Genomic DNA, 13,646 nt, shown 5'->3' with positions numbered 1-13,646 from the left:
TTTAAACAATTGGTTGGATGCTAATGAGGTCAGGAGAAGCAGGAAGGAGTGAATATTTTTGCTTGGTAGTTACTGTAAGAATACTTGAATCACATCAAGAGGAAATGGAGAAGCTTAAAAATCAGCCCCTGTTTTGTGCAACTTCTGATAAGTCCCTCTCCAGAGCTCCACATGTTTCCTCCTGGGGCAGCTGAGAGAAGGCAGCATGTCCTCCCAAGAGTCCCCCAGCAAGCTTCATGTCCCTAATCAGAAATCTAAATTCATCCTTCCTCAGGGCTTTGGGGTTTTTTATTTTGTTTTTAAACAGGCTGGATAAAACATTTCTAAATCTAAATTTCTGATCTAAATGTACAGTTAACATTTAGAAATGATAGAAATTGTCATATGAGTTTTAAGTTTCATCTTTAACCGTAGGGAAGAGGCAGAAATTAAACCCTTCCCAGTTTACATCTTGAGAAACTTATGTTTCCACTGCAGGAGAAAAAGCTTTCTTAAAGCAGTGATCTATTTTTCTGTATAAAATATGAATAATGAATATTCCCCCTTCTCCTCATTTTTCTTGCCTCAGGGATGCTGGATAATAATAAACAATTTCAGAGAAGCCACTTTATGATTATCTAAACCTTTCTGGGACAAGCACACACTTAATCAGCCAGATGTCTGACTAGAATCGGCAGAACAAAATTCAACCTCACAAGATTTGCCTCCAAATATTTATGCAGCACTAGATAGTGAATTGGTATATAGGATGTGGCCATTCTACAATTAAACTAAGTTATTTTATAGGATTTTTTTTTCATTTTTGTCTTCATCACAGGGCTGTGATTTCCATGATACTCTTATCATTTAAATTCCCTTCCAACAGGCAAAAGATGAAAGTTGTGACTTCCTATTCAGCTTTAAAAAATAGACTAGACTAGAAAAAAATGTGAGTTTTTCTTTCATATTTGGCAGCTTTTATATTCCACGTATTTCAAAGAACTTCATAGAATGATACAGAGGGAGGGAAATACAGAATCTGTGGAAGTTAATAGAGCAACTAAATATTGAACAATAGTTTGCATGCACAGCTTTAAATATTAGCCTCTAAATTTTCAAAGCACTGCATGAGGTTGTAGCCACATGAACACTGTAAGTAAACCCCATCATCAGTGGCGTAGAAATTCATGACTGGAACCAAATGTATCGAGAGAAAGCATGTTGTTTAGGATTCACAAGTAGAGTCAGGCAATTTGTGGGCTTGTTTTGTTTTGGGTATTCTTTTTGTGAATATGCACCAGTGTTTTTGTTTTTGATTTAGGCCTTTTCAGAAGAGCGAAGGATAGAATCATAAAATGCCATTATCAATCATAGTGACAATTCATAGTCATTCATGATGAAAGTGAAAAGTCACTTCATCAAAAGAGTGAGTGTGACTCGATAGCCTGGGGATTAGGGCATACAGCTGGACTATAGGAGATCAAGTTGCTGTTCCAGTAACTATTTAGCTATGTGTGCAAAATGGAACTGCTTCAATAAGACAGACTGAGCAAATGCCATAGCCCAGTGGCTAGAACACTCTTCTGTAGAGGGGCAGACACATATTCAACTCAATTCTCCACCTCAGACAAAGGTGGAAATTAAACCTGGGTGGCCTATATCCCATGAGAGTACCCTAATCACTGAACTAAAGGTTATAAGGAAAGTTGTCTTCCATTTTGTGAATCTAGTCCTGGCAAATGCCCAAGTTGAAATGCAAAATGTTTTGTTTTGACCCAACCAGACACAAAATTTTGTCAACTTTTGAAAAATTCCATTTTTGGTTTGACCGGTAACTATTTTTATTTGTTTATTTATTTATTTATTTGTTATATTTTATTTTACTTTATTTTTATTTTGGATTTTCCAGCAAACCAAAAAATACATTATTCTCCCAGCCCCACCCACAAGTTACCGCATTATCTTTTTTTGCAATTTGTCATGGGGTCATCTGGACTCATCTGTATGCAGGGGAGAGAAGCTGGATGAATTAGCCTCCACATGTGCAGATGAGAAATTGTCAGCACCCTTCTCTGGATCTCCAGAGAGGAAAGAGTGAACCCACTTCTATCTCCAAAGAGTTAAATCTTATATCTGGCTCTGCTTTATATCTAGTGCCCGAGAAACATCCCATCCTCCACAATATAGTATACAATAAGTGGCAATTTGTGCCCTTTTAACTTAGCTTTAGTCTTATCATCTTAAGTGATCTTGAAGACTGTGAGTTTGGTAACATGTCCCTCATGAAATTGTGATCTCTTGCTGATATATGTTTTGTAATTGCCTTCCAGGGTAGTGTCATCTTTAGAACAATGCAATATGCCATATAAAGCACTCTGGAAAATATGTATTGTAAACCAAGGCAAATGTACTCTCAGTCAGAAAGGAGAGTAATAAATCCTACACCGAGAAGCAACTGCTAATGTTTACATCTATATTTTTTAAAATAAGTGATTTGGCACTGTATGTAACATCCTGTGTTGTGGTGCTGAAAGGGAATCAAGATAATTGACTCTTTCCTGTGAAATTAATTAACACATGCTTAGGACACCGGTTAACTAGAGAATCTTGTCCAGGTAATCGTAAACAATCATATTTGTCTTCCTGTTCAGAGCAGTGGGGAATTATTTTAGGTATGCTCTACTGAGATGGAGATAAAAATGTCCCTGTTTAGTGCATCTCCCTCATACAAGATAGTATAGATTTTGTCTGTTTTTGTTTGTTCGCTTCAATACCTCAGTGGGATCATGGCTAATCATCCTGTGACTTCTTCTAAAAGGGAAGTCCAGAGTTAGAAGGATTTGTTTTATCTTGAGATCAATTGCACTTGAGTACTAATGAGCAGTATCTTCTAAAAGTGTTCTATTACATCTTGATTAGAGAAGAATCAATGTTAAGTTGTATTATCTGTTTACTTTCTTATGCATATGGAGGTGTAGTGAAACATCAGTGCCAGAGGGAGTACTGTAACCCTGGATGCTGAAACAAGAAGTGATTTTCAGATTGTATACCATAGATGCTGTAATTCTAGTCACAGAGGACGAAGGGATGAACTAGGAACAAAAATTGCTTTCCATGCCCTTTCAAGGACCAACAACAAACAGCTTTTATAAAGCACGCCCTCTGGTTAAATGTTGTAGACAAAGTACTGAAGTGTGTGTGTGTGAGAGCTCAGTTACACAGATTTGGTCTCTCTCACATGCTGGCTGAAAATCTCTCTCTTTCTCTCTGTTTTTCTTTCACAGTCTAATTTTCCTACTTCCAAACTCCTTTTGTTTTTGCGGGGAGAAGGACATTGGTATCATGGTTGTATGCAGCACAAATAGAAGGGAAATGTTCTTCTAGCTTAAAAGAGTGTATTTGGTTGTAGGTTTTTCCTTTTTTCCCACTCTTAAAATAACTATTTTCAGCCAAGAAGGCAAACATATATTTTCTTATTTTTTAAAAAAATGAATGAATGGAGTATCACAAAAAATCAATGTGTACAATCTAGTTTTTGGAGGTAACTTCTGGACAACTGTTTGAAATGATTGCTTTTCAGTTTTATTAGTACTGTATTCATGTATAAAAATGAGAATTCCGCCCACAGAAAGAGCAATTTGTTTCCACGGAAATGCAGAAGTGAGGTCACAAAATGCTTTGCTCTTTCAGAAATCTAAGGAAATAAATGATGTTCCTTATAGTTTTGCTGATAGTGGCTCATAGAACTATAATAACCTGGTAGTAAAGTTAGCAAATTCTTACAAGGCATGTTGATCATAAGTACCGTTAACACCTACAGACAACTTAAAAACATCATAGGAAAAAATAAAATACATCTACATTAATGCAGTGTTGAGGATAAAAAGTAATCACATAAGTAAATGTTCCCACAGGCACCTTAAACAAGGCAATGATTTTATGATGTTTGTTATTATTACAGAAAGAGCAACAGTAACCACTATAGATAAGATTGTATAATAGTTTCCATTCTCACCCCCTTTTTTTAGCTGTCTGTACATTTCTGAATCATTCACCTTTAGCTGAAATGTTTAAAGTTTCTGTCTCTGCCTAAAGCTCCTTTGGAAAGTTTGAGAAAAAACGGTGCTGCTGTTTTATTTATTTATTTTACACACCTTGCATGTGGAAAAATGACAACTTTGATTGTTTTGTTTTAAAATATTTCTAGTCCTGAAAATGCTGGAATTTCACAGGGTACTAAGCCCATCTGTATGAAACTTATTTTTAACTTGACTGAGCTAGAGCACGTTGAAAATTGCATTTTGCATGTCTGTAGTATAATTTGCACATAGCTTACTCACTAAGGGCCTTTTGCCACCCTTGCCTGTATAGAGTAGTAGTTTAGTCCCATCTCAATGGGACTACTTGTGGAATAAGGTCCTACTCTGTCATTAAAGATTGCAGATCAAGCCCTATATTTGTAAAGTGCTGTGTTAAGGAAGCAGTTTTGACAATCTCAAGTTTTCAAAAATCCTGAGTCAGACCCCCCAAAATCAATAGATTGGCTTTAAAATCATCAGATTAAAAAGGGGGGAGGGCATCTTTTTATTTTTCTTCTGTTTTTTGGGGGGGGGCTTTAGGGTTCATGTTCTCAAGCTTTTTTTCACAACCATGAGGGCTAAAAAAGTACTTTTTAAAAAATAAAATCTGAGATTCTAGTGTAATCACATGACTACAGGCTTTAATATAAATATCAAATCATGTGAGACTATGGATAAAATCACCGAGGAAGGAAAAGCTGCATCTACATGGTTACTTTAGCTGTGCAGTGCAGTGAAAAATTTGGAGGCAGTACACAATGAATTATGTTAATAGGATACATTATGCCCTATATACATAGACAGTCTTTGTGGACTAGAAGAAGTACCTCACTAAACTTTGCAGTATGTTTTATCTTTAGGCCTATTATATATGTGTTTTGAATTTTTTTATACTGTGAGCAAAGCGTTATCTTAGAACAGTGATGGGCAACCTGTGGCCCGCGGGCCACACGTGGCCCATCAGTGCAAGCCGCTGGTGGGCCACCAGACCATTTGTTTACATTTGCATGGCTGCCTGCAGCTCCCAGTGGCTGTGGTCCGCCGTTCCTGGCCAATGAGAACTGCGTGAAGTGGAGGGGCCTGGCCACTGCTTCCTGCAGCTCCCATTGTCCGGGATCGGTGGACCGCGCCACTGACAGCTGTGGGAGGCTGTGCAAATGTAAACAAATGGTCTGGTGGCCCACAAGTGGCTTGTATTGATGGGCCACATGCGGCCCACGAGCCACAGGTTGCCCACCACTGTCTTAGAATGTATTTACTTGGAGTAGGCAGAAATTCATGGGAGCTACTGTTGTCTTACCAGAAAGAAGTGCTTAATCATAAGCAAAAACAAAACAAAAACTATACATTGTTGCAATTAATGTTCTAACATACACCTTTGTTTAAACTGGAAAGAAAAAATTAGAAAGAACAGCAGCTTTTGAAAGCTAGTGAGACTGCTGATTTGAGCGCATTTGATTTGGTTTTCTACATTTAATTAAAGGCTGCATATTTCATGAAGGAAGACCATTTTGCTCTTTTACTTTTTAATTAGGGCTGATGGAAAAAATTTCTGTCAAAAAATTTGCAATGAAAAATTAGGTTTTTGACTAAATACAATTTTTCACAAAAACTGTCTGCTGTCCGCAGTAAACTTCAATTTTTCATTTAAAAAACCCCAGAGTGCCTGAAAACCAACTTAATTTTCCATGATGCATCACTGCACTGCCTCCTGTCACTCAGGAAATAAGACTGTGGTTCATCATAGGAGATGTAGTTCAATATGAGAGTCTAGCCCAGGGATTGGCAACCTTTCGCACTCAGCCCATCTGGGAAATCCACTGGCGGGCCAGGAGGGTTTGTTTACCTGCAGCGTCCGCAGCTTCGGCCAATCGCAGCTCCCACTGGCCACGGTTCACTGTTCCAGGCTAATGGGGGCTGCGGGAAGTGGAGCGGGCCGAGGGATTTGCTGGCCACTGCTTACCACAGAAGCATGAAGCATGAGATACTGAACTACAACTCCTACGAGATGCTGCAGTGGCATTTCAGAATTAAAATATTTTGGATTTGGATTTTTTACCAAAACTCAATATTTCATGTGGAAGAATTCAGTGGAAATGTGTTTTTTCTTTTTGTCAAAATTTTCTCTGTGGAAAAAAATTTCTGACCACCTCAATTTTTAATGGGTGAGTAACCCATGCTGGAATGATATCAGAACTTAAGCAGTTATCAGAAGGAGAGAGAGAGTGTTCTGTGTCATGTAAGTGCAATTTTTTTGACTAGCTATAAGACTGGATCAATGGAACCCAGTCACTAGGGTAAAATGCTAAGATTACTTCATGTGATTGGTTTCCGTTGAGCTTGTGTGCATTTGAACATTTTATTGTGCTTAAACATGATTGAGACGTTAGAGAGTTCAGTTTAGATTATTGATCAACAGGACATCAAATAGCCAAACTCAATCAAGTTTTATTAAATAAAAATAGGTCAGCACAATGCAGAAAGGGTTAATAGCTTATCTAAACCGGGGTGCAGGTTTGCAGCTTTGACTCTGTGCCTAATTGTTTATAATTCCATGGGTTTTTATACATTAGTTGTTTACCTCTTTCTATAGTGTGCAGGTAACTGCACACCTATCATCATCCAATCACCAGCAAATGTCACCCTTGCAATCAATGCTCTAGACAGCTGCATATTAACTCATAGGTTCCACTATACTCTTAATATACTAATTTTCCAGATTGACATATCTACAAAAGATCACAATGGTTTAGCGCAGAGGTTCACAATGGTTTAGCTGTGAGCTCCGTTCAGGTGGTCTGCAGATAGTTCCTGCTAAGGTGCACGCCTGGGTGGCCACACACAAGAGAATGAAGGGTCGCTCACCTAATTAGTGGATTCGCGCAGGTGTGGCTCCACTAATTAGGTACCTGGACCCTGGAGAAGACATACATGTATGGTGAGGGGGTGGCCTTGGGGAGAACAGGGGGTAGGTGGGAGGGGGCAGTGGGGTGAGAAGAGGGGGTGGGAGAGATTTGGGACATAGGGTTGTGGCAGCCAGAGAAAGAGGTGACTTTCCCCAGCTCCAGGGCTGTGGCTGCTGGGGAGAAATGGCCCTGTTTCCCAGCTTCAGCTCTGTGGCTGCTGTGGTGGGGGAGAGATCCCCCTCCTTTCCAGCCCCTGCTCGAGGACCGTCATGATGGAAGAGAGAGGGCACATCCATCGCATTAGACTACTGATATTAAAATATGAGTTGTGTGCTTTTATTTGTAGAACAAAAAACATTTATTATTTTGGTTTTTTTATATAGCACTTTATCCAAAGCGCTTTACAATAGTTAGCTAATGGTACAAACATTTGGAAAGATCATTAAGTGGTGCATTGAGACACTCAGCAATTTTCAAGTGGTCCACGGAAAAAAAGTTTGAGAACTACTGGACTTTAGCCTATTTAACAACAAAGGTTATTGTGGCTTATGTGGTTAGCCGCATAATACCTCTTAACCAATCATTTCATTTTGCTCTGTTCTATATGCAGCACAAAGCTTATTTGTGCGTAGTTCTTCATGATTTCTATGGAAAGCTTCATGTTTAGTACTTATCTCAGTTCTTCCAAACATGTCTAGCTACTTATTCCTTTCTTGTGATTTTGGTTACAATTTTATAATTTGTTATTCGGGTAGCATAACCAATCACATTTCTTAACTGCAACACTTGCTAGGACATATGTATAATTATCTTATGGCAGCTGTAAAAATATGTTATGAAAATGGGTCATGCTTGAGATATATTTGCTGAGATACATTTTTTTAGGACACATCCTACATAACTTCAATATGTGCAAAGCCAGATATACCTTTTAGCTCTCTTGACATAACTGTGAGGGATGCAGGGAGCACTAGGCCTATTGGGCAACAGGGAGCACTAGGCCTATTGGGCAACAGGGAGCACTTGGGTAAATGACTGCCTTTGTATCAGCATAGACAAAGATAAGTTGTGGTCAGCATCTGGTTAGTATCATGTCAGCCAACCTGCGTGTTCCTAATTGTGCTTAAACATGGTCCAGCTTTTTTAAATATAGAGCAGACGATTGAGGATATATAACAGCATTAGTTATGTGCTCTAAGATTTCACCTTTCCTTTACCCAACCCTGTCCCAGAGTAGGTGGCGGAGAGAGTTCAAGTGGAGGGAGGTGAAAAGAAGCAAAAATAGACTCTCTGTTTCGGTGTTGGTGGGTGAGTGGATGTCTTTTAGTCTGACTGATGACAACTTTATTCCAAGCAAGGTTATTCTCCACTTGTTACGTATAGTTCCGAATGATCAGGCTGGTCAAGAAGATGTCTCCCAAAATGAGCTTACATTATCTGGCACTATAAGCTTACTGTGATTTGTGAGGTAACACTTCCATTTCCAAGGCCTATTTAAAAAAATACTCCATTACAAATTTGTTTTCGGCTCTCCCACTGATTTGGAGCCCTTTTAGTGAGTATTCAGACATTATTTCACCGGGCACTGTTCAATTTTTAATGGAAATTACTCCATAGCTTACCCTCCACTTCCAAAGTGCTGATTCTTAGCAACTGCCTCATCTTTAGAAGGTCACACACCCGAGATGTCATGACTTCAAGCCTTTTTGAATATTAAAGCTGCCGTGTGTGTGTGTTTTCACATCCCATGTAAAATATGAACAGTGAAATATTGTTAGGGCTCAGGGAAAATGCGTAACATGGGTGAGAAGATACAAAGTCAAGGTATCCCTATTAATATGCCTCCATAAAGACCTTGTTAACATGTTGCCTTCTTCACAGTGATTCAGATTGATGAGAATTTAGCTTCTGAATCCAGCAATGACTCCAGCATCTCCACACACGTTCTCAGGTTTTCAGCTCATCAGCAGTCTGCGTCTTCAGTGGTGAAACAGTTATTAAAAAATAAACAAGAAGCAGGCCTGTTGGGGTATGTTAGCATATAGAAGCTAACGAAAACAGAGGGCACAGAAAATGAGATTTGCCTTTGATTTATCTGTGAAGTGAAGAAGTTATTTATTGTTATTTGTTACTTTGCTATCTGATTGGCTTGTTTTGTTTTGTTTTTTTATTCCTTCCTGAATGGGTTGAGAATAAAACAGCAACTTTAGTGATAACTAGAAACTATAAAAGGGCAGATGATTATAAAAAGCTTCCCAGACTGTAGTAGGTTGGGGGTTTTGTGTGTTTTGTTTTTTGATGCTGTGTCAATAAAAATAATAAACTGCCACTTCTCATTGGAGGAAGAAAACAATGCTTTCAAGGCATTCCCAGTTTTTATCTTTCAGCAATTTCATGTTTGTTGGCTCTACATAGTCTCTTTCTCTCTTCTGTGCAATCAAACAATTACATGTTTCTAAGTCGGCCCTATAAGGTCGTTGCCATCCATCATTTCTGGTGTTCTTTGGCTTCCACTGGTTGGACCGCATCTCCCCCTCCTCACTTGCTAGATCACATTTAGTGATCTTGTAGTTACACGACTTGGGTAACACTGACTTCCTCAGCTCTGCTCAACTCTCCTTTTTTCATATGGTTGGGGTCTTCTTGCCACTCTCGTTTTTGCTTTTCTCTTTTTCTCTCCCCCACTCTTGCCTCAATTTCAAAGTCTAAATCTAGGATTATAAATTCCCCTTTGCTGTGAGAAGTAAAGAAGTGTTAGAAAAGACAAAAGAGTCCCCAGAGAATGAAGAGGGGATGGGAACTGCCTCTTTAGCATGTTTCTTCCTCTGGGAATGCACAGGGTCAGAACTTCAGGGGGCAGGGGGTGAACATGCTGGGACAGAACTAGGGAGTAGATGATCTCTGAAACAAGCTCCCCTAATGGCTGGGTAATTAGCCACTTGGAAGTCAAGGCTGCTCTTTGCAGCATTAACTTTCACTCTGAGCCTACATCTCCCTTCTAGAGCCACCAGTTGCCCTACTCCCAGAGGAAGGGGCAGGGCTTTCAGTTGTTGGATTTCCTGTTCCTGTGTGGGAATTTTCTATTCCTGAACATCATTCCCATGGTTTGCAGGGCTCAGCCTTTCCCTTCCCCTAAGGAAAGCATTTTTCAAACTCCACTGGGCTCACAACATGAATTTTCTCAGGCCCTCTGCCCCCCACTGGAAGGTACAATAGGGCCCATGTTGAGTACAGGTGCCTCCTTTTCCTTTCTTTTTCAGGCTTGCTATTTGGTCCTTTATCTCATTTGGTGAGCTATTTCCCCATTAATAAGCCCACACTAATTCAGCAGCTAACTCTTTTTTCTCTGTTGTTTCTTCTCTTAGAATCTGTTTCTCTAGCATTTCCTTTCTTTACTGAATTATAGTAAAAGCTCCTGTATCTAGACCCTTTCCATGCCTGTTTCCTATAGAACATAAATGTAAGAAACAAGTCTTATAGAACAACTGTAACACATGTCACCAGCTTGATCTTTATGGCAAATACAATGGACTTTTTTTTTCAGGGATTATAGACTCACAATAGTAATGTTCCTCAGTTCCTAACTGACTCAGCTGTGGTGAGCACTGCAGAAACAGCACTGTCTTATTTCCACTTCGACCACATAGTGCTCTGAATTTTAGAAAAATTCAATTTGTATAAACTCTGGATGGTTTTTCAGACACTGCTAGTAAGCTACCTTTTACACAGAACATGGTCGCTACATTGCTCTTGTAAGCTGTGAAAAGGTATATTTTGCAGCAAAAGCTCAGGGTTGGAGACAATGAAGTGCAACTGCTTTTTAAAAGAAATTATAGTCCATCCTGCTCATTGATTAATTTACAATGGCATTTAAATGTGCAAGACACCTGCATTCTACACTAAACATCTCAGTGTTACTGGGAGTTAGGGACTTTATGACTTCCTCTAACCTTCTTTTCTTAAATAAGTTTATCAGGAAGTTGTTGGTGATAAACTGTCTCTAATAGCACCTTATCTCTCTGTTAATATTGATTCTTGACTCCTCCAACTCAGGCTTGAGGCCAGAATACAGAACAGAGAGAGCAGCAGTTGCACTAGTAGACAGTCTCCTTTTAGCCAGGCTAATACAATTATGTTTGGTGGTAGCTTTCAGCAATATCATCTATGGGGTGCTGCTGACTTGCTTAAGAGAGCTGGATATGGCCACAGCTGCTCAAGCTCAACCCAGGCAAAACCGAAGTCATGCTGGTGGAAACCTTTGCTGGAGCATGAGTTTCCACACTGGCCATTGTAACCAGGTTTCAGAGGTCATGATCTCTCTCCTTTTCTTCATGTGCAGATGTGTGTAGAGTCCCAAGACTTACAGGAGGAAGATCCCAAAACTTTTTCTATGTTCACATTATAGAAAAAATCAAGAATCACTGAATTAGAACCATGAACTTAGTGTTTTATGTCAGCCAGTTTGTGGTTACCAGCCACAGAGGGACCACAAATTGGAATGGAAGGTAGTCCACATGATTGTAAATGTGAGTGGAATTCCTTTGGTCCAGTGGATACTTTTCATACTGGTCCAGGAGTCCTTTCACTATTTGTTGTGTATTTTCCAATTATTTTTGTATATTTACATAATTATATAGTATGTGGCTTAACTTTTAATGCCAAAATAAAAGTAAAATTCATATATGTGTTCCAAACAATCTTCTGAGTGGACTGCAAAATTCTGCCATAATTCTATTCAATACACTAGAGCCATCTGAGTGTAATTTCTCCATGACTAGCGCACACAAATGGCTCTGGAACAATGAAGAAGGTTATGGTAGAATTTTGTCAGCTGCACAAAACATACTTCTTGGGTCACATCTGTCCACTCGTTTGGCTTTAGGATGTAAGAGACCAAAGAAAGAAAGCACTTTGGAGGCTTGACAAAAAATGTCCAGGGTAAACAAAGGGGCTAACTGGGAGAAAGTCTCTATAAGTCGTAAACTGGTTGAAATAAATTGCCCAGGCTGCTTTGCACCTGTCCTTCAGCCCTCTGTCAAATGCATATTCTGCGGGTTCTGAGATGACATTCATCAAATGTAAGTCACTTGATGGGCTGCAGTGTTTAGCTTCTATCTCTCATCAATTTTTAACCGTATCAGTTATTGGGTTTTTATCATGGTCATAAAACTGAGATTATATGAATCCAAAAGAAAATGTCAAGGTAATAAAAAAAAAAAGTCACAGGGATCAGAGCCAGACATCATACAAAGCAAATGTGAGTTCATAGGATCAGAAGAATGTTGGCTTTTTAATCGAGCGCCTAGATTCAGCACAAGTGAGGAAAGGTGGCCATGTGCTCAGATATCTGCCATATGAATCAAATGTAAGTCTAGACACTTTTTCTATGGCTAAAATGGTTCCAGGTTTTCATAAGGCATCTACTGAGTGAGGAAGTTTTGGGGAAAGAACTAATCTGCACAGAGAGTAATCCTAGCAGTTAATAATAAGAAACAAAGAAACAGTCCCAGCAAAGTGGGAAAGTAATTGCCAGCACCCAGCAAAGCTAAAGAAGGAGACAATACAATAGACTCATTTACAATTAAATTAGTAGTTTTTCAGTTTATTTCTGTTTAGATCTTGGATGTTGAAGTGAGTCTTACAAATTAGAACATCATTAACCCTCAAAAGTACCTGAGTTAACAATTGAATCTGTTCTTTAGAAAGAAAAGACCCAAGGAAAGCAATCTCTCACATGAGAAGGAAGGAAGAGGATGTTCACTCAAGGACTCAGTCTCTATGATAGAGACTGGAGATTGGAATATCTCTCAATTATTTCTTCTAATGCCGAGAGAGGATAACAGTTTTCAAGTACATGAAAGGTTGTTACAAGGAAGAGGGAGAAAAAATTGTTCTTCTTAACCTCTGAGGATAGGACAAGAAGCAATGGGCTTAAATTGCAGCAAGTGCAGCAGGTTGACATTAGGAAAAACTTCCTAACTCTCAGGATGGTTAAGCACTGGAATAAATTGCCTAGGGAGGTTGTGGAATCTCTGCCTTAAGAGATTTTTAAGAGCAGGTTAGACAAACACCTGTCAGGGATGGTCTAGATAATACTTAGTCCTACCATGAGTGCAGGGGACTGGACTAGATGACCTTTTGAGGTCCCTTCCAGTCCTATGATTCTATGTGTGACAGGGTTCTGTTAGCAACTACAAATAAATCCCTTTGGAAGCCTGCATTCTAGTCACTTAGATCACCCCGGGCACGCGGCATGGCTAGAGTAGGAGGGAGTTAGGTAACTTGTTGGGTTTGGAAGGATAGAATGGATCATTTACATCTGCAGGGAGCCTGATGAGCTAATGAGGTAATTAGTTCACCACGTGGAAAATCCTGGGAAGAAAAAAGCAGTATTAAAGACTGACCCAAGGAGTAGAAAGAGGTCTCCATCTGCTTGCTGTTATACTGTGTTGTAGCTGGAGCTTAAGGAAGAAACAATAATAAACACACTTGGTGAAGGTAGCCCAGTAGACTATATGTCCTGTATAATTCATCAGGGGAGCTTAGCAGTGTGGGTTTTCAGGAGCAGAATGGGGAGCCTGTTCACACAGTGACCATGTAATTCTTATATGTGCCACCACTTGGACTCAGAAGCTCCATGTTTTCCTTTTTGTTCAGCCTCCTCATCTTGCATGTAAATGAA

The sequence above is a fragment of the Mauremys reevesii genome, linkage group 3, assembly GCF_016161935.1.
Source record: "Mauremys reevesii isolate NIE-2019 linkage group 3, ASM1616193v1, whole genome shotgun sequence".
NCBI lineage: Eukaryota > Metazoa > Chordata > Testudines > Geoemydidae > Mauremys > Mauremys reevesii.
Note: the sequence above shows the minus strand (reverse complement) of the source record.